Source organism: Myotis yumanensis, unplaced genomic scaffold (genome assembly GCF_028538775.1).
Source record: "Myotis yumanensis isolate MYYU_CA2020_CCGP unplaced genomic scaffold, mMyoYum1.0.hap1 SCAF_7, whole genome shotgun sequence".
Taxonomy (NCBI): Eukaryota; Metazoa; Chordata; class Mammalia; order Chiroptera; family Vespertilionidae; genus Myotis; species Myotis yumanensis.
Genome location: NW_027223758.1, coordinates 21,202,167 through 21,229,031, shown reverse-complemented (window position 1 = coordinate 21,229,031; position 26,865 = coordinate 21,202,167). Strand labels below are relative to the sequence as shown.

Here is a 26,865-nt window from a genome sequence, read left to right as displayed (position 1 = left end):
AATGATATGCTAAGGCTGCTCAACCTCTCGCTATGATGTGCACTGACCAGCAGGGGGCAGTCAACTGGTCGACCAGTCATTTTGATGTGCACTGACCACAAGGGGGCAGATGCTCTGACCAGTAGGTTAGCTTGCTGCTGGGGTCCAGCTGATCAGGACTGAGCGAGATGGGCTGGACACACCCTGGGGCCCTCCTGCAGTCCCTCCTGGCCCGATAGTGCACCAGTCGTCCCTCAGCCTGGCCTGTTCCTTCTCGCAATCTGGGACCCCTTGGGGGATATTGGAGAGCTGGTTTCAGCTCTATCCCACAGGCCACTCCCCTTGGGAGGGCACCAGATGCAGGGCTCATGGCTGGTGAGCCTCTTCCGATAGGAACTGATTGACTGTGAGCCCGCGGCAGGCACAGTGGGGCTTGGATGAGTGGAGCAGCAGGTAGGAGATGTAGGCAGCGTTGGACTGCAGGTTTCAGCCCAATTCCTGCAGGCCACCCAGGAGGGACCCCACCCGTGCATGAATTCATGCACCGGGCCTCTAACTGAAATATAAGTGCCACGAGGATTGGAATTTATTCCTTTCTGTGTCATCAGGACCTAGAAAAATACTTAGCCATTTGATACATTTTGAGTGAGTGAATGAATGAATGAATGAATGAAGGAATCAGTCTACTTTTTATTTCCTTGATTCTGTTATTTCTGTAAAAAATAGAAGTACTTTAAATGAAAATATCTACTCAAACCATTTCCAAGTAAAAATTATAAGGAAAATAATGAAATAAAAATATTTACAAATAACCTTAATATTGAACATGCTGCTGGAAAACAAAAAGGAGACTAATAATACTTCAATAGAAAGGTAAGCAAAGGATAGAAATAATTCATTTGCTAAAATGAAATAGAATAGTTAATAAACATATGAAAATATCCACTTTTAAAATTATTTGTAAAATATACAAATTGAATCAGTAACGGATAGCACCTTTTCACCTATAAATTTTAAAAAACCTTTAAAATAATCCCAACTGTTGTGGCTCAGTGGTTGAGCATTGACCTATAAACCAGAAGATTAAGGTTGGATTCCAGTTAAGGGCACTTGCCTGGGTTGCAGGCTTGATCCCCAGTGTGGGGCATGTAGGAGGCAGCCGATCAATGATTTTCTCTCATCATTGATGTTTCTATCATCTCTCTCTCCCTCTCCTTCCTCTCTGAAATCAATAAAAATACATTTAAAAAAATCATAATATTCAATTCTGTGGAGGAATGATTCAGTTAGACATATCAATGAATTTAGCAGGAGACAAGTAAAATCCACAAAGTTCATAACACATAGAAAGGGTGCCAAAAGTATTTGAGATCAGACATGAGTTGCAGGGGTGAATTTAGGGAAGAAACCCAATGAGTTCCAAAAGGAGCACATGATGGTGGAAAGTTATGCCTCCCCTCCCCACCTTTACATGGAACTAAGGTGAGCAATTCTATTTCCAGGAATTTATTTGGTATAACTGATAATCGGGTGATAAGCCCTAGTATAACCTACACATTGTTAAATATTTTGAATATCAATCTGAATGAAAGACATATTTGCATACATGTGAAATAATATATATGGAAAATATGAATCACTACTACAAATTTTTTCAAGAGCAAAATATTGAAATAAAGCTAAATACCAATCAGTAAAGGGCCAGTTAAATAAATTTTGCTAAATTATGGTACACCTATACAATGTAATGCTATGCAATCTATATATATAAAGAACCAGGGTCGTAACGTCCAAAACGACTGAACAGACGACCGAACACAGGAAGTCAGTTTTGCAGTCAGTGCTTGGTCGCCGCGGTGACCCAGCACTGACTGCTGCTCTGTGGGCAATGTGGTGACCCAGCACTGACTACCAAGGGGGCTGTGGATCAGTCCTGGAGAGAGTCTCGGAGAGAAAAGCAGGGTCTGATCTGCAGCCTCGTGGCAGCTGTTGATCAGCCCTTGCCTCTCTTTCTCTCCAGGCCTCCCCAGCAGCTACAGGGGCTGCTGATCAGCCCCACCTCTCTGATCAGGCCCAGAGATAGGCCTGGAGACGCTGACTGGCATAGAAACCGACCAATCAGAACCAAATCTGCATGAACTGCGAGGAGCCAATGGCTGCCTAGGAGGCAGAGCTTTTGACACTGACTGGCATAGAAACTGACCAATCAGAACCTAATCTGGGTGAACTGTGAAGACAGAACCTAAGGTGGGGGCTGAAGAGGGGTTTTAAGGGCAACAGCTGTTTGGTGTAAGATGTAAGAAAGCGGTTCAACTTTTTAATGACCGGTTTGACAGTATAGTGCATATGGCTGGCTATCAGTCTAGATACAGGATTATGTATTTTTGTCTGCCAAGAGCATCTCCTCCTGCTGAAAAAGGCTCTCCCCCCCACCCATTTAAGCAATCCTATCCTATATAATCTATACTAATAAAAGGGTAATATGCTAATTAGACTGGGTCGACTGGCCATCTTCTGGACATTCAACTTCCTTCCGGACAAAGCCATTGTGGTGGGGTCAAGGCAGAGGCAGTTAGTGGCAATCAGGCTGGCAGGGGAGGGCCATTTGGGGCGAGATCAGGCCGGCAGGGGAGGGTAGTTGGGGGTGAGATCAGGCTGGCAGGGGAGGGAAGTAAGGGGAGATCAGGCAGGCAGAGACAGAGGTGATCAGGCAGGCAGGCAGGTGAACGGTTAGGAGCCAGCGGTCCCAGATTGTGAGAGGGTGCAGGCTGGGCTGAGGGAACCCCTCCCCTCATGCACAAATTTCATGCACCAGGCTACTAGTTATAAATAAAAGAATGAAAAATCTCATTAAGTACCAATATAGAAATAACTACAAAATATATTATTAAATGGAAAAAGAAAATATAGCAATAAATATATTATATGCTACCCTTTACAGAAAGCAGGGGTAAAGTTATTATGTATGTTCATATTTACTTATATATTCATAAATAAAATCTAAAAGACTATATACATTAATAACCATGTTGCCTGTAGAGTAGATGAGGTGGGGAATGAGTAAATAAGAACAAGGATGAAAGGAAGATATTTTTATAGTTTATTTATTTATATTATATTGATATAAAATCAACTGGTGAGACAAACAAATGTATTAATTACTCAAAAATTAAATAAATAAAAAAGCTAGGAAAAGTGGGATTTGTAGAAAATGCATGTTTTCAGGTTGAAGAAAATAATATATTTGTCATAAGGCTATTTAGGTTAAAAGATAATTAACGATATATATAAATATGATAAATATGTTTATTTATTGCCAGATACATACTGATTAATTATTGTGATACAAACACTGCGATACATATACACAATGAAATGTCATCAGGAATTAAAATGATCTTATAAAATAATAGCAAAAGATATGGAAATATATTCATAGTCTGTTTTCAATGGGTGGGAGTGTATTGGAGAGAATCAAGTGAGATAATGCAAAGTAGGATTCCATATCCATAAAATAAAAAGTTATATAGCTGTATACAAGCTTACTAACATATATAGAGAAAGAACTAGAAGGCTACTTACTAAGTTGTAAATCTTTGCCATGGTTATTGGAACTTATGATAGGGTGTACAAATAATGTTAGAGCATTCCCTGATAGTAATTTAAATTAATATTAGTTCTCTCAAGGAGGTGGGATGATAGGTAATGTTGTTTTTTATTATCATTTCTAGTCTCTAAAGGTCTTCTAATAAATACTTTAATTACAGAAACAAAAGCAAACAAAAAGAAAACCCTTCAACATTTATTTCAAACTTTGAATGCTCCATGTACTATATAGTTTCTTAAACTTCTCAAAACTACGCAAGGCAGTTTTTGTTAACCATTTGTGTGTGTTATATGCCCTTGAGTTGGCCCCGACTTCTCATGACGCTATGAACAGGCAATGTCCACAACATTCTGTCCTCAGCAGCCCTGCTCAGCGCAGGTAGACATATGCCTCTGTCTCGTTCTATGGAGTCAATCATCTTGTATTTTGGAGTCCTCTCATATTATGGAGTAAATCCAGTTCATATTAATCACCTTACAGATGGAAAATCTGAGGTTCGGAATGATTGTGTCATTTACCTAATACTGCACAGCTAGTGTCAGATGCAAACCCAGGTCTGTCTCCATCCAACACTGATTTCTTGATCACCCCGCTAAATAATTAAAGGAAACCCTGCTTGCAATTGAAAACATCTTTTCCACTGGCTTTCTTTTTAAGTGGCAAATCTTTGCCATGGTGATCAGAACGTGTGGTAGGGTGTACAAATAATGTTAGAGCATTCCCTGATAGTAATTTAAATTAAACAGTCATGTACGTGTAAATTATTTCATTTTTTTTACAGTAGATAAAATATGTTAATTTGTGTAAATGGTCTTCTGGGTGCAGATGCTCACACTGAATGCAGGCTCATCTTAAAAGCCCCCTGTCTTCCATTTGAAGCTTCTTTTACATGCATAGTTTATTTTTCTAATGCTGTCTCAATGTAGGAATCATTTTAAGGAGGCATTTGTGGCTAAATGAAAGAAAAAAAAAACAGCTCTCTTGGCTTTGGTAAATATTAATGAGCCGGCGGAAAATCTTGTTACTGAAGTGCTGCGCTCTTTGAGATTTTCCTGCCATCTTGGCCCTTTGTGGGCCCTGCTCCCGGGCTGCCGATTAGCATGCTGGTCTGTGTGCTATTGTGAGTTCCACAGCAGACCCTTGTGTGTGCTGACAGAAGGCTCACCTTGGTCTATTATCAGCAATGTCTAGGCATCTTAATGATGTTTTGGATTCAAGCAAGGAAAAAACAAATCATTCAGAAATAATTAATCTGACTTATTCATTTCAAAGCTTCATCACCAAATGCACAGTGTTCCTTTCTGGTCATGTATATGTTGTCATCACAATAACAGAGTGAAATCTAATTTATATTAATTTTTGAGTGAGAAGAAGCACAGAATTTGAATAGTCAATATTCACTCATATAATATATGTACAAAATGATTGCACCACACGTAGAATCTGATTTAGGCACTCTATTTTATTTTAGAAAATGTATTGTGTTCACCCATCCAAACACTTTAAAAAAAAATAATTTTACTGTTTATACCACAGTCACATGCAAATTGGTACAACTGTTCCATGACAGAGAGAACAAACAGAGACCTGTCATGCAAGGTAAATTAAGGGTAGGCTTTCCTAGAGCTGGAGAAGTACCACAGAAACACAGGATGGCTGCACCTATCTCAGATAGCAGCGCCAGGGGTGCGAGTGGGTAGGAATGGAGGGTGCTCCTACAGTAGCTGGCCTCCTTGTATTGGCCTGAGACCACTGCTGGTTCCTAAGGGGAATTTCCTAATATGCTTGGTAAGCCGATCACTTGTAACCATTTATAATTGGGGTAGGGTGACACTTCTGCAGAATAAATTCTACAAGTTCCTGGGCAGGTTCACTAAATCTCATCTGTGATCAATGGTTGGTAAATTATGTTTCTGCAAAAGTGATCCCATAAATAGACATCCAGGAAAGTTTTACAACCAGTGAAATTAGACAAAAAATAAACAGCCACACGAACCAAACCTAAACACTGAACTAAAATGGTGTCACGTCAGGACTTCTGAAAGAACCAGAGTAGGCAAGAAGAACCAGAACAGGCAAGACTATTCAAACAGAAGATCCTCATCCTTCTCTTCAGCCTGAAGTTTGGCAGGCTCCGTCACCTCTCCAGCTACCCTCCATTTCTCCAACTCCCTCTCAGTTTTTTTCCTTGAGAGCCTTTTTCTTCTCCTGTATTGTCTTTAACCTAGAGAACTCTTCTCACTCTCTCTCATCCAGCTCTGCGATGATATAAGCAAGGGTATATTCAATCCTTGGAATGATGACATGTTCAATGGCATTTACATGCCTGTTGGTTATCTTAACAGCTTCATCCAAAGTAACAAAGAAAGTCTACAGCAAGGCGAGTTCCACCAGTAGTTCCACTGCTTTGGCATAGTTCCTCTTTAGTTTAGCCGGTGGTTCCCCACCTCTGGCTAAACCAGTCAGTTCATAACTGTCAGTTCCTTCATGGTAATGTTCAAATATTGGCAAGGTAACACCCGCTACATTATTTTTCTTTGCTCGAATCTTCACTTGGGCTTTATTCACATTTTGGATAACTGTGGTGCTGAAGTCCCCTGCTGTGAACTTGGCCTCAGCAAGTGAAAAGGCAGCTTCTCTCATCACTTCACCCATCAACATTTTAGTCTCTGATCTTCTTCAGGATCTGTCGAAATCGAAGAGTTAGGGCATCAGATTTTTTCTTCAGGAGGTTTCTACCTGTCTGTGCTCCTTTCAATTGAGCCTTCATAATGGTCTGTGCCATTCGCAAGGGAAAGATTTCAATTCGGTCTTTGCCCGACATTCTGAAGATGACTGTTCGGCTTGGCTCCTGGTTGGGCAGTCGTGGTTGCCACAGACCCAGCCACAGTGTCTTTTTCTACCGCAGTCAGCTGGTTGTGTCACTTGCCCCCCCATCCAAACACTTTTAAGATTCATTTTTACTTCATAAGTAATAATATTTTTAAAATATATTTTTATTTATTTTAGAGAGGAAGGGAGAGGGAGAAATAGAAACATCAATGATGAGAGACTTACTGATTGGTTGCCTCGTGCACGCCCCTTACTGAGGATTGAGCCCACAACCCAGGCATGTGCCCTTGTCCTGAATCAGACCTGGGATCCTTCAGTCTGCAGGCCAACGCTCTAGCCATTGAGCAAAACCGGCTAGGGAGTAATAATATTTTTTAATGGTGCTGAGTGTTAGAGAACTCAGAAAAGATAGTATTGGGGTTATTTTTATCTCACTGGTCATTCCTCTAAAACCTGTGTTGTGGGATCACATAATAAAAATTATGAATTTGCCTATTTGCTGATTTTATTATACTGGACATAATAATGAAATGTAAGAAAAGACAAGGACAATTTCCCTAATAACAAAATGTAGGAATGATCAAAGCTAACTAAAATAATTTTTTAAAATTAAACTTGCTACACCTTTTTAAAATACTGTTAGTGCAAGAGGTTGTATGATGCTTATGAAGGAATTATTTGACAAAGCAACATATTCTTTTCAAGAATGCAACATTTGAGTCTAGTCACATGGGTCATAAATTCCCACCCAGTTATTTTTATTATTTAATAGGCCCATTGAATTAAAAAAGATCAGGAAAAATATAAAGCAGTTGTTTGAAAACGATTTTTAGACAAGAAAAAATGCATTAAGTATTTTCAAGAGTTATTACTAATCTCTCATTGCACACTTATTCATCTGCTTTTACAGAAGTTCAATGTACTGAGCATTTTTACTGTCATGTAGAGAGAAAAATGATAGGAGTTCAAGAATATAACAAAAGTGTTTGGAAACATAGACATAGAAGTGTCGTTAATCCACTGAGTCTCTGCTCCAAAATCTTGCTTAAATTGTGTTCACAGGGATTTATTAGGTCCTTTTACAAAGCACTTGGGAGAATTTTTATCAGTGCTGAGATAAAAATTCTGAGATCAGGTTGTAGCTGGGTAATTTTTAGTTGTTTATAAACAGAGTGTGAATTCCATGAGAAACCACTTTAGTAGTTTGAGAAAGAAGGAGACAATTACTGAAAATGATTGCCTAATTTGAGAAATGGAGCTCTTGACTGCTGACATAAGTTTTAGGAACTTCAAAACTGCCAGGTTATGGTGCTATGGTCACATGTAGCCATTTTTCCAAGATTGTGCTTGTGGTGAGTTAGAAATTAGACATCTAATGAAAGTCTAACAAGGCATGCAGGGTCAGATGTAGCTTTGATTTGAGAGACACACGCACACACACAGAGGTACATAATATAAACTATCAATTTACTTCAAAGTATACTCTACTTAAATTCGGTTGTACTATTAAAATTCTACTGTTATTTTTTATGAGCAATAAAATAACATTTGAAATTTGAACCATAGGCTAGATATATTGGTTTCATGTGTAGGGTGCATAGCCCTGAACATTAATTCTAGACAAAATATTGAAAAGAGGAAAGCAGTTCTAAAATATTAAACCTGTACCTTGACTTTTAAAGTGATGGACACTTTATTTTAAAGCTTAACTTGTATTGAGAAAGCCCATCATAAAACTCAAAAGTCTTTATCTTCTTCTTCACATAGCTAATTTCCCCAGTGCAGTACAGTATGATTTGATATTTAGAAATTTTATTTAGGTACAGTTTTCCAGTAACATGTTGTGGAGTCAGAATAATGGCCCTATTAGATGCCCACACTCTAATCCCTGTCACCTGTGAATATGACTTTATTTGGCCAAATGGATTCTGCGTATGTGACTTAGATTAAGAATCTTGAGATGGGGAGATTATCCTGGATTATTTTTTTTGGGGGGAGGGGGCTCAAACTAATCACAGGAGACCTTAGAAGCAGAGAACCTTTCCTGTTGTGATAGTGAAATATGACTATGGAGAAAAGGCACAGAAGGATGCGGCATTGCAGGCTTTGCAGATAAAGGCAGGAGGCCACAGTCCAGGAGTATGGGCAATGTACAGATTCCAGAAAAGGCAAGGAAACAGATTCTTTCTTCAGAGATTCCAGAAAGAATCAGCCTGCCAACACCTTGATTTTATCCCAGTGAAACGGATTTTGGACTTCTGATCTCCAGAACTAGAAGAGAATAAATTGTGTTAAGTGACTAAGTTTTTGGAAATTTGTTATAGCAGCCATATTAAACTAATATATAGACATTAAATAAATATATAAAGTGAGGCATCCTATCTAATAAAGAGGGAATATGCTAATTGACCCTCATGCTGTTGCAGAGATGGTGGTGCCCACAGCCAATAAGGAGGGAATATGCTAATTGACCATCACACCCTCAAAGATGGTGGCGCCCACAGCCACAAGATGGCGGTGCCCAGTCCTCTCAGCCCCGCCAAGGCACCTGCCTCAGGAGTCCCCCAGTCCCCTCACCTCCCCAGCCGCCCAAGGCCGGCCCAAGGCACAGGCAAGCCTCGGATGGCGGCTGCCCACTCGCCCAGGGCCGCCCAAGGCTCAGGTAACCAGGGCCGGCCAAGGTTTGCACTGCCAGTAGTGGCAGCAGCAGAGGTGTAATAGGGGCATCGTCTTCCCCTAATCTCCGGGTTGCCTCCTGCCCCTGAGGGCTCCCAGACTGTGAGAGGGGGCAGGCGGGGCTGAGGGACCGCCCCTCCCCCACTCCAGTGCATGAATTTTCATTTACCGGGCCTCTAGTACCTATATAGAAAGCTACATGGTCATAGGATAGATTTTTGATTCTTTGAATAAAAATTATGTTGGTAAAATCATAGAAACTATATTTCACATAAAAAATCCCATTTACTTTGTGTTAAAAGAATTCAGGTTTAAAAACTTGAAATGTAGAATATTGTTACAACATGACCACCGTGATTCATATCCCTATTTATACACATTGAGTAGGCCCTTCTATAGGCTTTGAACTTAACCATGTAATTTACTTTTGCCAATGGGAAAATGTCAAAGGCAGCTCAAGCTGAGGCTTAAAAATTGCTTCTGCATTGGACTTGCTTTGTCTTGTGGCTGGGATCCTTTTGTTCACAGTCTGAAGAAGCCTGGGCTGGCCTCCTATAAGGTGAGAGATCCTGCAGAGAATCCTCAACCAAGGCCCCTAGCAGGGAGTGATGCTGTCCTATCCCATCAAGCCCCAGCCAAACTGGTCCATATGAGAAGAACCATGCATAAAATCCACAAGATCATAAGCACTAATAAGTGTGTTATTTTGCTTTGTTTTGAGTCATTAAATTTTGGGATGATTTGTTTCTCAGCAGTGGAAAACCAATCCAGTGTAGTTACTTTCTTCGGCAGTAGGTATGTTTCAGACATGACTGCATTCTTAAGGGGGTAGCACTTGGATATCTTATGTTAGATTTCTTTGGATTCATTTGTAGCCTTTGATTTTCAATAGGCTGGGTTTGAAATTATGTCAGACACTTCCTGGGTACCCTGAAACTACTAATATTGATATACCTTCACTTGGACTTTTCAGACCCAACTTTTTAATCTTTACCCTCCAAAATATATTTGATTAAAAAACATTAAAATTATTAGATTACCAATATTTTTGTAAAACCATCTTTCCCTTTGAATAGACTCTGATTGAAGAACAGAATGTACTTATTGCTTAAGACCTCCTGTATTTTTGTATACCTATGTGTGTAAGGCAGAAGTGGGGTTAAGTAAGAAGAGGTCTTACCTCATTGGGACCTTTGAATCAGGGAGGTGAAATAAGAGCTTTGCAAAAAAAAAACCAGAGCCCATTCATCTGCCAGGAAAAATTACCACCAGGAAATTTACTGAAAAAAGAAAAAGAGACATGAAAGCAGCCTCCTACCCCCGCCCCAGTCTCTTGGAGAATTGTATATAAATTTCTAAGGCTCTGAAGGATCACAATTTGAAGATGCCCTGTCCAGATGATCTCTGAAGTACCTGCCAGCTTTAGAATTATAGCATTATGCTATTCATTTCATATTGGAAATAAGATGTTTATTTCCATGGAATACAGCAACGTTAGCTGACTCCCTCAGGGATGGAGACCATGACTCTGTCCCTGTGGACATGAACTGAGTTGAAACAACCATCTATGCTTCTCGGCTGCTTTCCTGTTTTCACTTTCAGGAGTTTGTCTTTACATTTTGAACAAGGCATTTGTACACTTGTTTGCTTCTGTGACCAGTCACGTTTGCAGAATCTTTTTTTTTCTCTTCAGAGGATCTGACATGTAAGAATTAAAAATAAAAATGGGAGTCCAACCGGTGTGGCTCAGTGGTTGAGTGTCAACCTATGAAACAGGAGGTCACAGTTTGATTCCCAGTCAGGGCACATGCCTGGGTTACAGGCTCAATTCCCAGTAGGGGGCATGCAGGAGGCAGCCAATAGATGATTCTCTCTCATCATTGATGTTTCTTTCTCTCTCCCTCTCCCTTCCTCTCTGAAATCAATAAAGTATATGTTTAAAAATGAAAATAGGATTTAATAGCACTTGTTAGTAAAGAAAAAATTCTAGCACCTTTTTTAAGGGTCTATCAGTGTTAGTAGTGGTAGTATTTTTTGCCAAATATATACTTTCTCCTAAAAGGGAGGCAATAAGTGAATCTTATAACATTCTTATTTGGGTTAACGTAGAATAATTTACATTTTGTGAACCATGATGTTTGTGTTTGTGTCTGTGTGTTTGTGTGTCTCTTTGTACAGTATGTAACATGTAAGAATATGATAGAAACAAAATTGGCCTTATATATTTAATTCTGCTACATTCATGCTTGGGTATTTGGTAGATAACTGTATCTCCCCTGGCTGCATGTAAAATAGTGAAGTAGCTTTTCCTTAATAATAATTTAAGGCATTTTGGAAATACTTCTCAAACCACTAAGACATCAGTGCACTGCTATCCGTGTGTCCTGGAAGAGTTAATATAAGTTTCAAAAAAGATCTAATTTACTAGCTAATGGTATCTTTTCATGGGAATTATTTGGCTTTTGTGGAATAGCCTTTCATCTTTCTGCTTTTTAGTTAATTCAATTGAATTTTCATCCCATCTTCATTGTTTCTTTCTAATTGCAGTCAGTCCCTCATCTTACAAACCATTCTGTTCCAAAAACTAATTTATGAGTTGATTATTTGGAACTTAGAAGGCACTTTTCAATAGAAAAATTAAAAAATGCAAATGTTGGGTATGTTCCCAGAATAGCCCACAGACGACAGCTTAACCCATCCTATACCCAGGGCTAATGCTGCTATCCAACCTAAATAACACAAAGAGCAGTGCATATGAGGGCAACATGATTTTCAAGACCCAAATTGGGAAGCCCAGAGTTGATTTTTCTATGGTAGTCCTGTCAGTAGAGGTGAGGACTTTCCTGTCTTCATTCCTGCAACCTAAAATGATGCAAAATTAAGACATGGACGTTCATAATCCAGCAGCAGGGAAGGTGTGTAATAAGCATCAAAATAAAATCTGAGGAGAATGAAGAGTCTGAATTTTACAAAGAGTGGTGAGGGTGTGATGAAACATTAGGATAAAAAGTAGAGAGAAAGGTTGAGTGCTAGGTTGAGTGGGTGCGTGAATACCTAAACCTAGGTAAGGTTTAAAGGCTTCTGCAGCTCTGGCTCTTTTCATAAAATCTCATTTCAAAATCAGGTACAGATTCAAGTCCACCTAGGTAGCATTGCTTGGTGAAGAACAGGCATTTAACTCACTAATAGTCTTTATGTTGAACAACCCATTTTTTTCTGCTACCCTTTTGCCTTTGAGACTCTTTCTCAGGTGGAAGGGGGAGATCAAAGGAGAACCTTAAGAAAGAAAGGGAGGAGGTTGAGAAGGGATGACAGATGTCCTTGAGCAGTGGCAAACAAAGGTTACACTTCCCATCTCTCTCTTGGTATAACGGGGCAGATTTTGAGAGAAATGAGAAAGGGAAATAGTGTGAGAGACTAAATGGGAGAGAAAGTGAAGTCCTAGAAGGAATATTAGTAGGCGGACCTCTCTTGCATTTCTACTAGGACAGTATCCCCATGTTAATCACAGGCCAGGCTTCCTGGATCTGACCTCACCAATAAAGTTTCCAAAGAACTGTCTCAGGAGGCAGGGAAGTGACTCTCAAGTGTTTCTTTTGAAGAAACCAGATGACTTTCTAAGAAAATTATTGTCATTTTAGAAATGAGATTGTATACCAGTTGTATAAGATTCTCATAGACAGGCCTTGGTGAGGCTGTCCTCTGCTGTCTGAGGGCTCTTCTCTGTCCCCATAATCCAGTTAATTCCTGTTTATCCCTTAGCGTGCCTGTGTTACATGCTCCAGGAAACCTTTCCTGAGCATCTCCTCCATGCAGACTGGGCCAGGCTCTGAGACAGAAGCATTCTCATACCATGTTTTACTGCTGTTTCTTCACTCTTTAATCTCTGTCACAACAGTAAGTACATAACTCATCAACCACTGAATCTAGTGCCTCATACACTGGCTGACACTTAGCAGGTGCTCAATAAATATTTGTCATGAGCTATTGAGAAGCAGAAAGTGTGTACCTTAACATGTCTGTGCACAGGGAGATCACCTTTAATCCATACATTTGACTATTAGAAAACTTAAGATACAGAGGAGATATTCAAAACTGTTAAATAAAAGAAATTGACTGAAATGTTGTTGCTAAACATAAGAAGGATGGATTCTAGAAAGCCATCCTTATCTCAAGAAGTTTATCTACTTCTATGTCAAGGTTGTACCAGTTGTCTACCCAGTTTTCAAACTGGTTAATGCTATTTCAACTTGAATTATTTTTAGATTCCAAAGGTGAGGTAGTTGTCCCTGGCTTTGCATTGAGCAGACGGTGGTACTCAAGCAGGAAGCAGAATGGCTCTTCAAAATAGTCAGCATCTCTGTCCTCTATTCCCCATAACTGTCCAGAGCAACAGAGAAACACTGGATACATCCATGGAAACTTAGATATAGACATTAATCATGAGATAACATGGACACTGGTTTTGATTCCAGGCACCCAAGCCATTAAGTTATAGGAATTCATGCCCTTCACAGAGGAACTGTTTAAGCCAGCAAGTCTCTTGTGATTTCATTCATTTATCTTTACCTCTCAGGGTTTGTCTCAATGAGCCACACTTGACAGGGTGACACACACGGCACTGCAACATTTCAGTGCTTCCCTAGGGCTTCTTCATTTTACTACCATTTTTCTGACATGTATATCATGTACGATATAATGAAAATTTGTCTAGACCCCCCCACTTGTATTTGCCATTGGCGCTTTAACAAGAGCTGTCTTGGCAACACGCTCAGACTTTCTCAAGTGCAAGAGGGATGGTTTAACATGAATTGCAGTTTAAATTTTCAATAGATTAAAAGGAAAAGAAGAAAAAAATGCACTTCTGAGGGACATCACCATCCCTCTAAAGAGATTATTACACTTTAATCATAGATGTTTTAATCTACTGTATTGTATTACTTGAACTTCAAAAAAACCCCCACAAATATAAACTGTGAACAATTCATAGAGAGTGCTGTACAGATTTCCATTCAAAATTAAAGTAAGAACTTGTAACTAAAGATATAATTCAGAAAATGTCAGTAAAAACATGAATTCTGAATTGTGTATTTATTCTTTTTTTATATACTGATTCCATTTCAAAAATATGAAAATGTTTTGTTTAATCTTACATAGGCCTGCAAACATAGATTTTAAACATTATTTCTGATCAGGAATAAACATTAAATTTCCAATAGAAAGTGGTATGTTGAGGTAAATTTAGTTATGATACATAATGGGATTTCAAAAATAAAAATTAATAAGAAATTTGAATATTCTGTTGTTTTTGAAATTATCCTTATTGTTTACCTCTTAATTTTATATACTATGAGATTCCAGATTTAGAATAAAAAAAAACTTCTATGTTTGGGAGTTTTAAAAAATTGATTCAAAAAATTACATAAGATTATAGAGAATTTACATTGACTCTTTTTTTTATTGCTTAAAGTATTACAAAGAGTAGTACATATGTCTCCTTGGTTTTTCCCCTTGACATTGACTCTTTAAAAGTTACCGTATTTTTTTTCTAAAGACACTATTTTTTTCTGAAATCATTAGACTGAAAATTGAGGGATGTCTTATACATGGAAGTCAGCCGAGGAGGGAGCCCCATGGGTGCATAGCTGCCTATATCTTGTCAAACAGACTTCCTCCAATCACGAGCCTTATTGTTACTGACATCAGCTGATGCCGTAATTGGAGGCGGAGGTGGAGAGTGCGCAGATGCAACAGGGACCAGAGCGTTCTGAGCTCATAAAGATGTTAAAAAATAAAAAGATAAATACTGGTAAGTGATTGTCTCACTCTGCAAAATTCGAACTGAATGCAATCAGCTATGCAAAGGAGCACGGGAATAGAGCTGCAGAGAGACAATTTGGACCTCCTCCCACTGAGTGTATGATCAGACAGTGGAGAAAACAGGAAGAACAACTCCTTAAGATGCCAAAAAAGAAGAAGGTCTTAAGAGGAAAACCAGCAAAATGGGCAAACTTGGAGCAGAGGCTCAAGACTTGGATTATGGAGCAGCGCCAGAGTAGCTTATGTGTCAACCAAGCTTATTCAATGTCAGGCAAGAATGTAAGCGAAGTGAACATTGTTGATTTTACAGGAAAGGCAAAATGGTGCTTCAGTTTCATGAGGAAAGAAGGGTTGGCCATAAGAACACGAACAAAGTTAGCTCAGAAAATGCCACCAGTTTATGAGGATGATCTCACATATATAGACAGTGACTGAGAAGACAGCAGTGATACAATATAAGTTGAAGAAATTAATATGTCTGGAACTAATAGTGATGAAGAAGAGAACAGTGATGCAACAGAGGCTGACTAAAGTTATATGCTGCATAATATCATAGTACTGTTTTATGTTTAAAATATTAATTTCTTAATTTTGGGTTGGAAAAGTGTGGGTTGTCTTATACATGGGGGCATCTTATACACAGAAAAATACAATAGTTAAAACTGCTGATGTTCATCTGAATATTAAATCATGTTTCATAAAAATAGTAATTTTCAGAATTTACTTTTACTAGAGTAGTAAACATTTTGTCTACAATCGTCAGAATTTGAAATGTTTTAATTAGTTATTTTATAATTAAAATTAATCATGAAAAAATAAAATACAGTTAACATCAAAACTGATCATGCCATTTTTAAAAGAATGTTTCTGAAATAAAGCCGGCCAATTTGATTGATGCATCTGCTTTTACTTATTTCTTTTTATTTTAATATTATGATGATTTTAGCATTCTATACTGGACCTCATGTCCAAGGTGCAGAAATTTGTTTTCCACTAGTGAGTCCTTTGATTTAAGAATAGTAATACTTATAACTCTATAAGTGACACTTAAAAGAGTATTCTACCTAACTATATATTACTTGAGTTTCACATTTGTGGGGGCAACTACAACATGAAGAAAAAACTTAACACCATTACCTAGGGCTAGCACCCACAAACCAAGGCACTTGGGTTCCTTTACAAGGTCTCCCAACTTCACCCTTAACCTATAGCATCATTAATATAAACTCCCATAACACATTACCTATTACTTGATCTCTCAGATGCCATCCCTTTTATCTTGGATATTCAGTTTCTCCCTCTTCTTGAGATCTTTCTGGTCCTGGCTATTTAAAAAAAACAAGTGCACACGTGCAACTTCTCTCAAATTCATGTGCTTCTCCTGCTACCTTGTCTGTCTCTTTCTTCTCTCCGTAGCAATTCTGACCCACACTGATTAGGGAACTATATCTTTAATCTAGCAGGTAAGGTTTTAGTCAGTAGGTCAGTTTTCTATCAGTAAGATTATGCTGCATAATAAACCATGGCAAAATTTCAAGGGTGAACAATACTAGGTTATTTAGTTATTACATCTGTGCATTTGTTGGACCACTGGACTCTATTCTGCTTCCTGTCTTTCTCCTGGGACTCACTAACTAAGCCAGGCATATTCTTCTAATGAGGAAAGCAGAAGTGCAACAAGGCAAGTAGAAATATGCAGAAACTACATGCCATCAATTATACCTTTTTCTTTTGGCCAAAGCAAGTCATTTGGCCAAATAAATACAAATGGAAAAGATACTCCATCTATTTTAGTGAGTGAAACTGCAAAGTCACATAGTAAAGGATGTGGATGCATAGGGAGGCGAAGAATTGGGGCCAATAATGCTGTCATGGTAATCTTACCTCCCTGTGCAGTAGAGTGATACTATAGACTTCTGCATTCTTTCGGAAATTTCCTCTTCATGTGGTTTCCATCATGAAACTTTCCCTTGATTTTCAAACCATCCCTCTAGCCCACCCTATTCAATTTCCTTTGCCAGTATTCCTCAAGGCTTGGTTGGAAATCCTTAAGACCTAATACTATTATCTATCATCTATCTATCTATCTATCTATCTATCTATCTATCTATCTATCTATCTATCATCTATCTATATCTATTATCTATCTATCTATCTATCTATCTATCTATCTATCTATCTATCTATCTATCATCTATCTATCTATCTATCTATCTATCATCTATCTATCTACCTATCATCTATCTCTTCCTCTCTCCTTCCTTCCCTCTCACACACAGTCACAGTTAGTGTCATCCATGTTCATTGCCGTTGAAATAAAGATGAACCAAAAAAGCTTGAGTTTCTCCTCTGGGTTCCAGAATCATATATCTAACTTCCTACTTTATAGTTTTTTCAAGATACCTCAAAGACACCTCAGATTCAACCTAGATTTAAAACATTCCTAATATTTCCTCCATTGTGTTCCAAACTTCTTAAGTGCCCCCTTGCTCAGTGAACAGTACCACATTCATCAACTTATACATTCATCAAGGAGTCCTTCTTGACACTATTCTTTCATCAGTAAACCCTATTACTTTTATTGCCTAAATAGCTCTGGAATTCATCTGCTTCTTTCTACCCTCCTATGTTTGTCTAGTTACTTTCTACTCATCTTTCAGCTTCTACTTCATTCCCATGCCAGATACCTTACCCCTAAATGAAACAGGTCCTTCCAGCCCTCCCAATAAAACCACATGCCTCTGCTATATGCTCTAGCCATACCGTGCATATCTTCTTTGCTGATTGCAGTGATGAGTTTGCATTTTGCTATGGGATTATTTCATTAAAATCTTTCTGGCCATGCACCTGCAAGCTTTTGATCATCTTTATCTTGTCAGCACTAAACCCAGGTCTTGGCACATAAAATATGCACAACATATTTTTCATGAATGTGTAAGTGTAGATGTGTGTGTATACACGCATGCAAATTTATAAAGAGAAACTTTGAATTGTCAGAGCATACATATACCGGTATTACTCTCAATATCAAAAAAGTTATTTTTCATTCAAAAGGTCTTTTATGTTTATGTATTGCTTGCAGTGGTTCTCAACCTGTGGGTCATGAACAATGAAAATACATCCTGCATATCAGTTATTTACATTATGATTCATAACAGTAGCAAAATTATAGTTATGAAGTAGCAACGAAAATAATTTTATGGTTGGGGGTCACCACAACATGAGGAACTGTATTAAAGGGTCACGGCATTAGGAAGGTTGAGAACCACTGGCTCTAGTGCTTAAATAGGCAGCTTACACCAGAAAAATTCTGATTAAAGGAAGTCATATTAGGAAAATAATAAAATATAACCCTTACATTATAACTTCTTGATTGCTCTGATAGTTTATTTATTAACAAAGAAAGTTCTTGCTATGCAGTTTCTTTCATAAGACAGAGATTTTAAGTTAAAGGGGAATAACCAGACTCTAAAACACATCCTTGTACAATTTCGCATTAATCAGTAGAGAAAAGTATCACATTTGTCAGTGGTGGACAATTTGAGGACTAGGGTACTTGCAGGGGTGTGTGTGTGTGTGTGTGTGTCTGTGTGTGTGTGTGTGTGTGTGTGTGTGTGTGTGTATACCAAAACATTATGTCCAAATCTACACTTTTACTTCTCACACTGGGAACTGTGATTTTACAGCAGGAAACATATTGTGAAAGTAAATCAGTTTTCCATCTCTGCTTTCATACTGATATAAGATAATAGGTGAAAAGGAAAAAGAGAGTCAGGTGGAAATTCACACAAATTATTTTCAATGAAAAGAAAACACTTTCATAAAGGTAAGCTACCAATACTAAGTTATCCACATTCAATACATATTTTTATGTCTCTACTTATCACATTACACTTCATATCATCCAGCATTGGTTGGCATTATGTTATAAATATGCAAATGATTTCTCTGAAAACATCCATCATATGCTGAACCTTTTTCTTTTTCTTTTTTTCATAAAAGAGAAGCCAGAGCAGTATGCTTCTAATTTGGTCTCAAACTTCAGCCACTAAGAAATAAGTTATGGTGAAAGGATTATTAAGATAGTAAACAGCTTGTGAAAGTAGTCATATCTGTGCCAATTAGTGGTTGCTTACATTCACTATCTATCATTTGGGGAATGTGGAGAGTAGGCTATTGAGTGTCTAGGTGGCTTAGAGTGGTTCTTTTTATCTGGAAGTTGTCACAGTAATGCCCTGCGCTATAAATTGAAAATGGCATGTAAATTCATGAACTGAAGATTTTGGGGCCCTAAAATACTTTCCCCAAGAATATCCTACTCCATAGAGCAAGCGTTGTGAAAAATAGTTCCTTTGGCTTATCGTACATTTGAACTCAGGGAGTATCTGTCATTCCAGGACTCACAGTCTCCTGCCTGGGAGACATTTTCAGATAAAGTGAGTGTTCTCAAAGCAGGCCAAGGGGATGGCAGATTAATATGAATTTAAAAAGATCATATATTTTTTGAGCTGTGTATGTAACAGACAAAATTTCCTGAGCTCTCTTTGTTTCTTTGCAGATAAAAGGTCATGATGTTTTGAAGTACTTATAACACTAAAAATGGCTTACAATAAGCAAAGGCGATGTCATCTTTGTCCTGAGAGGATGTTGGCTTACTTCTCAGCTGACAATTGCTCAGCAATCAAGGCATAGGTTCTGCCTTGGTGGAGGGACAACTCAGGATTCCTCTCCCAATTTCTGCATCTGAGACCCTCATTCGGATTTAGGACACCTGGGTAAAACAGAGTGGTGTGTGCTAGAGCCAAGACCCTGTCAGACCTGGAGAGCCCACTCCCTCCTGTTGCTCTCACGGCTAGAGCCTAGGGCCATTCCAGATGAGGTCACCTCAGCTGTGTTCTCACCACTCCAGCTTTGGGTCATTTCTGATGAAGTCACCTCAGCCACATTCTCACCATTCTTTCTCAGAGGCTGAGATGAGGTCACTTCATGAGGAACATTTCTTGCCTCATTTATTTACTTGAGAATGCTATATTTGTTGTTTAAATCAGACACAAGTGCCTGATAACTCTCAACTCTCTCTCTCTCTCTCTCTCTCTCTCTCTCTCTCTATATATATATATATATATATATTAGTTATAAGTAAAATTACCTGAGAATTGTAGCCTCCATAAACAGTGATTCTACTGAACTTTGATGAATAAAGTCTAGGAAAATCTGGAACTTTAGAGTCTTATCTCCCAGAAAAAGAGGACTTAGTTTTTGAGAGAATTACTTAGGTTGCTTTTGAAGGGTCAAAATTTAGTACAAACTGTGTTATTTAAATATTATTGCTAAAGTAATTACATCTAAAAAATTCAAAACTGCATTATCTTTGTACTTTTCGATGTCTTTTCTTCTTTGGGGGGAATAGTGTTCTGCATCTTAGAGGCCTCTGGGTTATGTATGAAATGTCATATATAAAATTAAGAGGAAGCCCTGGCTGGTTTGGCTCAGTAGTTGGAGAGTCAGCCATGGACTGAAGGGTTATGGGTTTGATTCAGGTCAAGGGCATGTACCTTGGTTGCAGGCTCAATCCCTGGCCCTGGTCAGGCCTTGTGAGGGAGACAACCAATCGATGTGTCTCTCTCATATCATTGTTTCTCTCTGTCTGTCTCCCTCCCTTCCACTCTTCCTAAAATCAATGGCAAAAAAAATATCCTCTGGTGAGGATTAACAAAAAATAAAAAATAAGAGGAAATAAATATTCCATCAATTGGAATAGCCTTAAAAAAACACCCAAGATCGTTCATATTCTGAACATACTATTTGTTATATATTATGCCCAGTTTACCTGATTTTGTTTAACTGGGATTTCTTTATCTTTTAAACTTACTAGAATCTTGAATCATTAATTTGGTTAATTCATTCTGTTTTCCAAATGCATTGCCCTCATCCTTGTCACTCTTCTGTAGGTCTTTAGGGCTTCTCTGTTTCTTTATAATAAAATCAAGGATTTTACAGAGACTTTCATGGCCCTGCGTGATTGGCCTCTACCGGAATCATCTCCGGCCTCTCCATTGCTCACTAACCCTCACCCACCTTGGCTTCCACTAGTTCCTAAAATATAACTAGCCTTTTCCTATCTCAGGGTCTTGCTACTTTCAGTTCTTTCTTCCTTGGTTACTCTGTAGACTTGATTCCTTCTCTGTCTGGTGAAGCTTAAACACATCCCCTTCTCAAAGTGGTCTTGTCTGACCACTTAATCAAATTCCACATCCCCAGTTATTCTCGCAGTATCTGTTTATTGCTTCATTGCGTTGAACAAAGTCTATGGTTTTTAAAAATGTATTGACCTTTCCATTAGGCTGGGTTTCAGGACAGTAGAAACCTTCTCTTCTGGTTATTAATTGCATTCCTGGCACTCATAATTTGTTTGGCACATAGTAGGTGGTCACAAAAAATATAATGGATGAATTTCAAATATAATTTAGAAGCCTGTCAAGCCCTTCATGGTAATGACTGCCCTGCATCCCCACTGTTGATGGGATGTGGCTTTGGCCCACATGCTCCCGGATTTATGAAAACATTTCTAACAAATGCAACAGGAACAAAAAGACATTGTTTAAAATCTGAATCTTGACAGTATTATACTGATATATAAATTTATTGCAAAAAATGACATAATTGCCCATTCGAAATGGCTCAGTGGTTGAGCACTGATCCATGAACTAGGAGGTCACAGTTTGATTCCCTGTCAGGGCATATGCCTGGGTTGTGGGCTCAATCCCCAGTTGGGGGCATGCAGGAGGCAGCTGATCAATGACTCTCATCATTGATGATTCTATCCCTCTCTCCCTTTCCCTTCTTCTCTGAAATCAATAAAAAATATTTTTAAAAAGATGACATTTTTAAGTTAAATATCTGCAAGAAAAGACAAGACCTATTTTATAGTTTTGTTTCCTTCATTTATTATCTTTTATCATAATGGAGATGAAAAAGTAACACAAAGTTTTAGGACAATTTAGAAAATGAGTAATACAATTAGAATTTTAAAAGGAAACCACTTTCTTTCAGTAACAATACATTAAAAACTTAACTTATTATTTTTTCACTACTGTGTATCAAACTGAAAAAAACTAAACAAAATAAAAAGCACTGTTAGATAAATTTGAGATTCAAATTCATAATACTCCAAAATATACCTACGGGATTTAGAAGAGTAAACTTTGTTTAATTTCAAGAGATTACAAAGCAGTAATTTGGGCATTAATGCTATTTTCCTGGGTAGACATCTTATTAAAGAAAATAGATCCACTATGACTCTTTTTAAAAGGTTGTATATACACTTCGCTGATTGCATATTTATTAACAGCAAAAAACAAGCTTAGCAATTTCAATTTTCCAGTGCCTTGTTTCTGTGTGTGTGCTTATTTAACCAGCAGATTACTTGTGCCATTGGATTAAGCATTACACACAGCATTAAGCGTTACTCCAGTAAGTATTTATAATATCATTAACCATTTTAGGATAATACTAACACTTGCTTATTGTGTAAAGCATATGTAATCTGCATAGATGGTTCAATGGCAATTTCATACCCAGGAATGATTCCCCGAGCCTCATTGCCTGTTAAAGCATGCAGTCCTCTGTTTCCTTAGCCACACTTGCTAGTTGGATCCAGGCATGTGAATTTGGTGATGTGTGGTGCATTTGAAAACATGGACTGGGAATGAATGTTGATGTAAGATTGAATGAAGATAATTAGTCTATATATTATCATCTACACTGAGTGGCCAGATTATTATGACCACCTGATGTTTGTAGGCAAATTAGCTATAATTTTGCATTGAAGTTGCTAGAGGGCCAGACCATTATAAACGTCTGAGTAGCACAACATACCTAAGTATCATTGCTGATCAAGTTCATCCTATCATGTTGATGGCGTATCCCAATGGAGATGGCTTCTTCCAACAAGACAATGCACCATGCCATGGTGCTCATATTGTGCAGGAGTGCTTTCAAAAACATGAGGGAGACTTTACCTTGCTTAGGTGGCCACCACAATCACCAGATCTCCATCCAATTGAGCATTTGTGGGATGAAGTTAAAAGAGCCATCTTATGTCTTATGTCAGAGTAAATTTTTTTAAACATTCCAACTGCATAGGAAACTGATGAGAGTTTTTAAGAATAAAATAAAAGTATTTGATAGCATAACTGACCTAGAACAAAAAATAATGGTTTTAGTTTTTTATATATTACATGTCATTATTTGTATAACAGTATCATAATATGCTTTATCTTTGTATTCAGACAGTTTCTAACATACACAAAGATTATATTAAAAAGCTATATTTATGTTATTAAAAGCACAAAATTCATTTTCATGGACAATTAATATCTAAATGAATTAGGAATTTAGGTTAGCCCATAATATTTTTTCACCCATAGCATAGAAGAAATAATATGAATTACAGTGAGAAATTATAGAAAATACTATTTTATATCTTAAAATAGAAAAAAAAGGACCCAGAATTACCTCTTTTTCAGTGTTGAAGCTTTAAAAAAATTGGTATAATTAGCAGATCAGAATGTAGATACAGAAGTTCATGTAGATTCTGGATAAATTCTGGATATAATTAATGGAAGTGGGATGTATTGTACAATTTCACTTCACAATATATAAATTTTTTTCTTCTTTTTTGCCAATATAGCATTAGTGGTAGATACCCCTTCACTTGTTAACATGATTAAGTTCCCTAGTGACTTAAAAATAGAATGAGTAACAGAAAAAAGGAAGATCAAACTATAGAGTAAATGGATTGATATTTTATGAAAAAATTGGACAACAGCTGAGGCAGAAGAAAGTATCTGATTAAGGGGAAGTGTGAATATGAGGAACATTTTCTGAGGTGGCAGCAAATAGGATTCACATATTACACAGAACTTCTAAGGGGAAAATAAGAACTGCTGATGAAGGGATATTGGATCACTTAGACGCCCATGCTGCCAGTAGAGCTGGAGGCAGGAAAGAGGGGGGGCCAGGAAGGGATCCTGAGCAGATGGAAATTTCTTTATTTCAAGGTGTTGGCAATTTGGGTGCTTACAATCTTGGACGTGCTTGTCTTTAAATATTTTAGCTCCAATGTACTCTGGGCTCTTTAGTCCTATAAGTGTACAGAAATGATTCAAAATTACATTTTACATATGGAGTACTGAGTGTGGGCCCAGATATATAATAATTAATTAGTTAATGTGAATAATTACTATTTGTTGGCATTTATTACAGTTATCAGTGGAAATTCTTCATATTTATGTTTGTTATTACTAACACCATCTTCTAAATCATGAGTTACATACATTAAAAAAAAAAAAAAATACAGCAGGGTACTCCTTAGCCCCTCTGCCTCAATTCCATTCAGATCCTCATTCCCTCACATGCTCTGTCCTCCAGTCCTATTGACTCTTTGTCCTTCTGTCCTGTGCATCATTCTGAGTTGCCTGCTCTTCCTCCCTCAAAACAAACATTTGCCCGTTATGTGTTGTACTTTTCTTCTCCTTTTGCTTACCACCAACAACTAGAAACTTGTGTCTTAACTCCTGATTGTTACCTTATTACTACTATTTTAAAACCTCAACTGTTCAAAATTGAGTTCTATTTATTAAACTTTACCAAAACCACTGTTATGGAATGATCAAAGATCTCCTTTGTGCAGATCCTCTCCGTTCTTAATGTCTTGACTCGCTTAGTGGTATAGACTGTCAGCTACACTCTTCTTGAAATCCCTCCTCTTTGTATCTGACAGCTCCTCCTTTCACAGCTCAGTCTATTGAAATCACAATTTCAGGTTCTGTCTCAGATACTTCCCTCTCCATGGGACCTGTCCTGATTTTCCCAGCTGCTCCCCCATACCATTTTGTGTTTGCCTCTATAGGAAAGACTGTTTTTTTTTTCTTTGATTTATGGTTATTTAGGTATTGTTAAGATCTCTGCCTTGGATTCTGACAACAGGTTCTTGAAAACAGGAAATTATCTTATATAACTGTGAAAATCATTCAGATAGTAAATTCTAATAAATTTTTGCTAGGAGTTGACTTCATTTTTAGGTATAAACCATGGAAACAAAAACTCATTCCTATTGCTGTAATTATTTACACTTGAGTCATGATATCTATTTATGAGGTTAAAAAGAAAAGTGACACATCCCTTATGTAATTCCCAGCATCATGCTCATCCATGCTAGTGACTCTGCTCCATTTTTGGTGAACATTCAGAATATCATATACATTTTTTCAATAAGTTTATTGCCCCTGTATCCAAAGCAGTTCTTACCTAAACTTGTTTTTTATTCTCAAGATCCTCATTATGAGATATGTTTCTGTTCATTGTTATGCTAGATTAAACCTAAGAGTGCTGAATCCTGACACTTGCTCTATATTCCTTGGGTTCTGATCCTGGTTGTTTTTCTGTGACTGCTTTTTTAAGGCAACCAATCTGAAATGAATTTTGCTCTTAATAGAGTTATAGATAAGCTTATTTTGAAAATACACCGTTTGTCCTTGGGTCTAAGATGCAAACCTAGATGTTCCTTACTTTATAATTGACTAGAGGACCAAGGCACGAAATCCGTGCAAGAGTAGGCCTTCCGCCAAAACCGGTTTGGCTCAGTGGATAGAGCGTCGGCCTGCGGACTGAAAGGTCCCAGATTCAATTCCGGTCAAGGGCATGTACCTTCGTTGTGGGCATATCCCCAGTAGGAGATGTGCAGGAGGCAGCCGATCAATGTTTCTCTCTCATCGATGTTTCTAACTCTCTATCTCTCTCCCTTCCTCTCTGTAAAAAATCAATAAAATATATTAAAAAAAAAAAAAAAAAAGAGTAGGCCTTCCTTCTCCCAGCTGCTGGCAGGTGTCCACAGTCTTCCCAGGAAACCCACAGCTCCTTCTGTGCTGTCAGAGACCATGCAGCACTTCCAGCATGTCCTCCTCTCAGGCCGTCATGTAACACACCGGGATCCACTCCTCTTGAACTTATCTCCTTTCGGGTGTCTATAGAGGCTTAGAAGAATCACCCAGAAGCCAGGTCATGGTGTCTCTTCACAGAGTGACAGACCCTTCCTTTTTCCTTTGCTCCTTTGGAATAAAGAAGAGCTAGTGGCACTGACTTAATTTATTGATGACAAATCAAGTCAAATTTTTAAAAACCACACAACAAAACCTACCTACCCTGATGTCTTTTTTTAATTATTATTTCTTGATCCTAGAGTTGGTCATTTGCTCACACAGCACACGTTTCTTGGATGCTACTGAAAGTAAGCTCTGCAGTAGTCTCTGATGATGCATTGTTCATGACATCATGGAACTTGGCCTATTAAGTGACATACAGACAGCTAAACAAATAACACGATGGTGTAGGAAGTGCAATTATGATAGAGAGCAGAAAAAATTACAGAGCAAGAAAAAAGGAGAATGAGCTTCACAAGATGGGGTTGGGACCAGACAAGGAGATCCTGGAAATGGATATTAAAGTGTAGGAAAGAGGCCCATGGGAGATCTTGTGTGATTCATACAACTTTTATGCAATTTAAAAATTAGTTCTAAATAAAAAGTTAACAAAAACTCGCCAGGCAAATGAGGGTGAATCTGGGAGAAAGGTATTCAAACATATGAAAAAAAAGTGTCACTTATTTGGTGATACTAGATCTTAAGGGTCATGAGAGAACAGTGAAGACAAAGCTGAGTATAGACAGTCAAATATGGATGGACTTGGATTTCTATAACTAAAAGGGAGAGGCTGATGGGTTTTCATTAAGGGGATGGCATGATGATGTTTCTTTTTAGAAGAGCAGCTCCATGACTTCGTGGAGAACAGCTGGGTGGGAAGAAGTAAAAGGTGGGTTAAACTTGTGATGAGCAGTGATCAAGGTGAGAAGTGGTGGAGGTCTATGTTGGGAGGTGGCAATGCGATAGGCA

At 38.0% G+C, this 26,865-nt stretch overlaps 1 protein-coding gene and 1 pseudogene across 3 annotated transcripts in view; one reads left to right on the top strand and one right to left on the bottom strand.

The window, feature by feature from the left end:
* The window catches only part of MACROD2 (mono-ADP ribosylhydrolase 2), a 1,930,060-nt gene that overhangs the window by 689,574 nt on the left and 1,213,621 nt on the right, over positions 1-26,865 (top strand). The window lies entirely within an intron of this gene.
* LOC139014474 (V-type proton ATPase subunit D pseudogene) lies at positions 5,668-6,410 on the bottom strand (annotated as a pseudogene).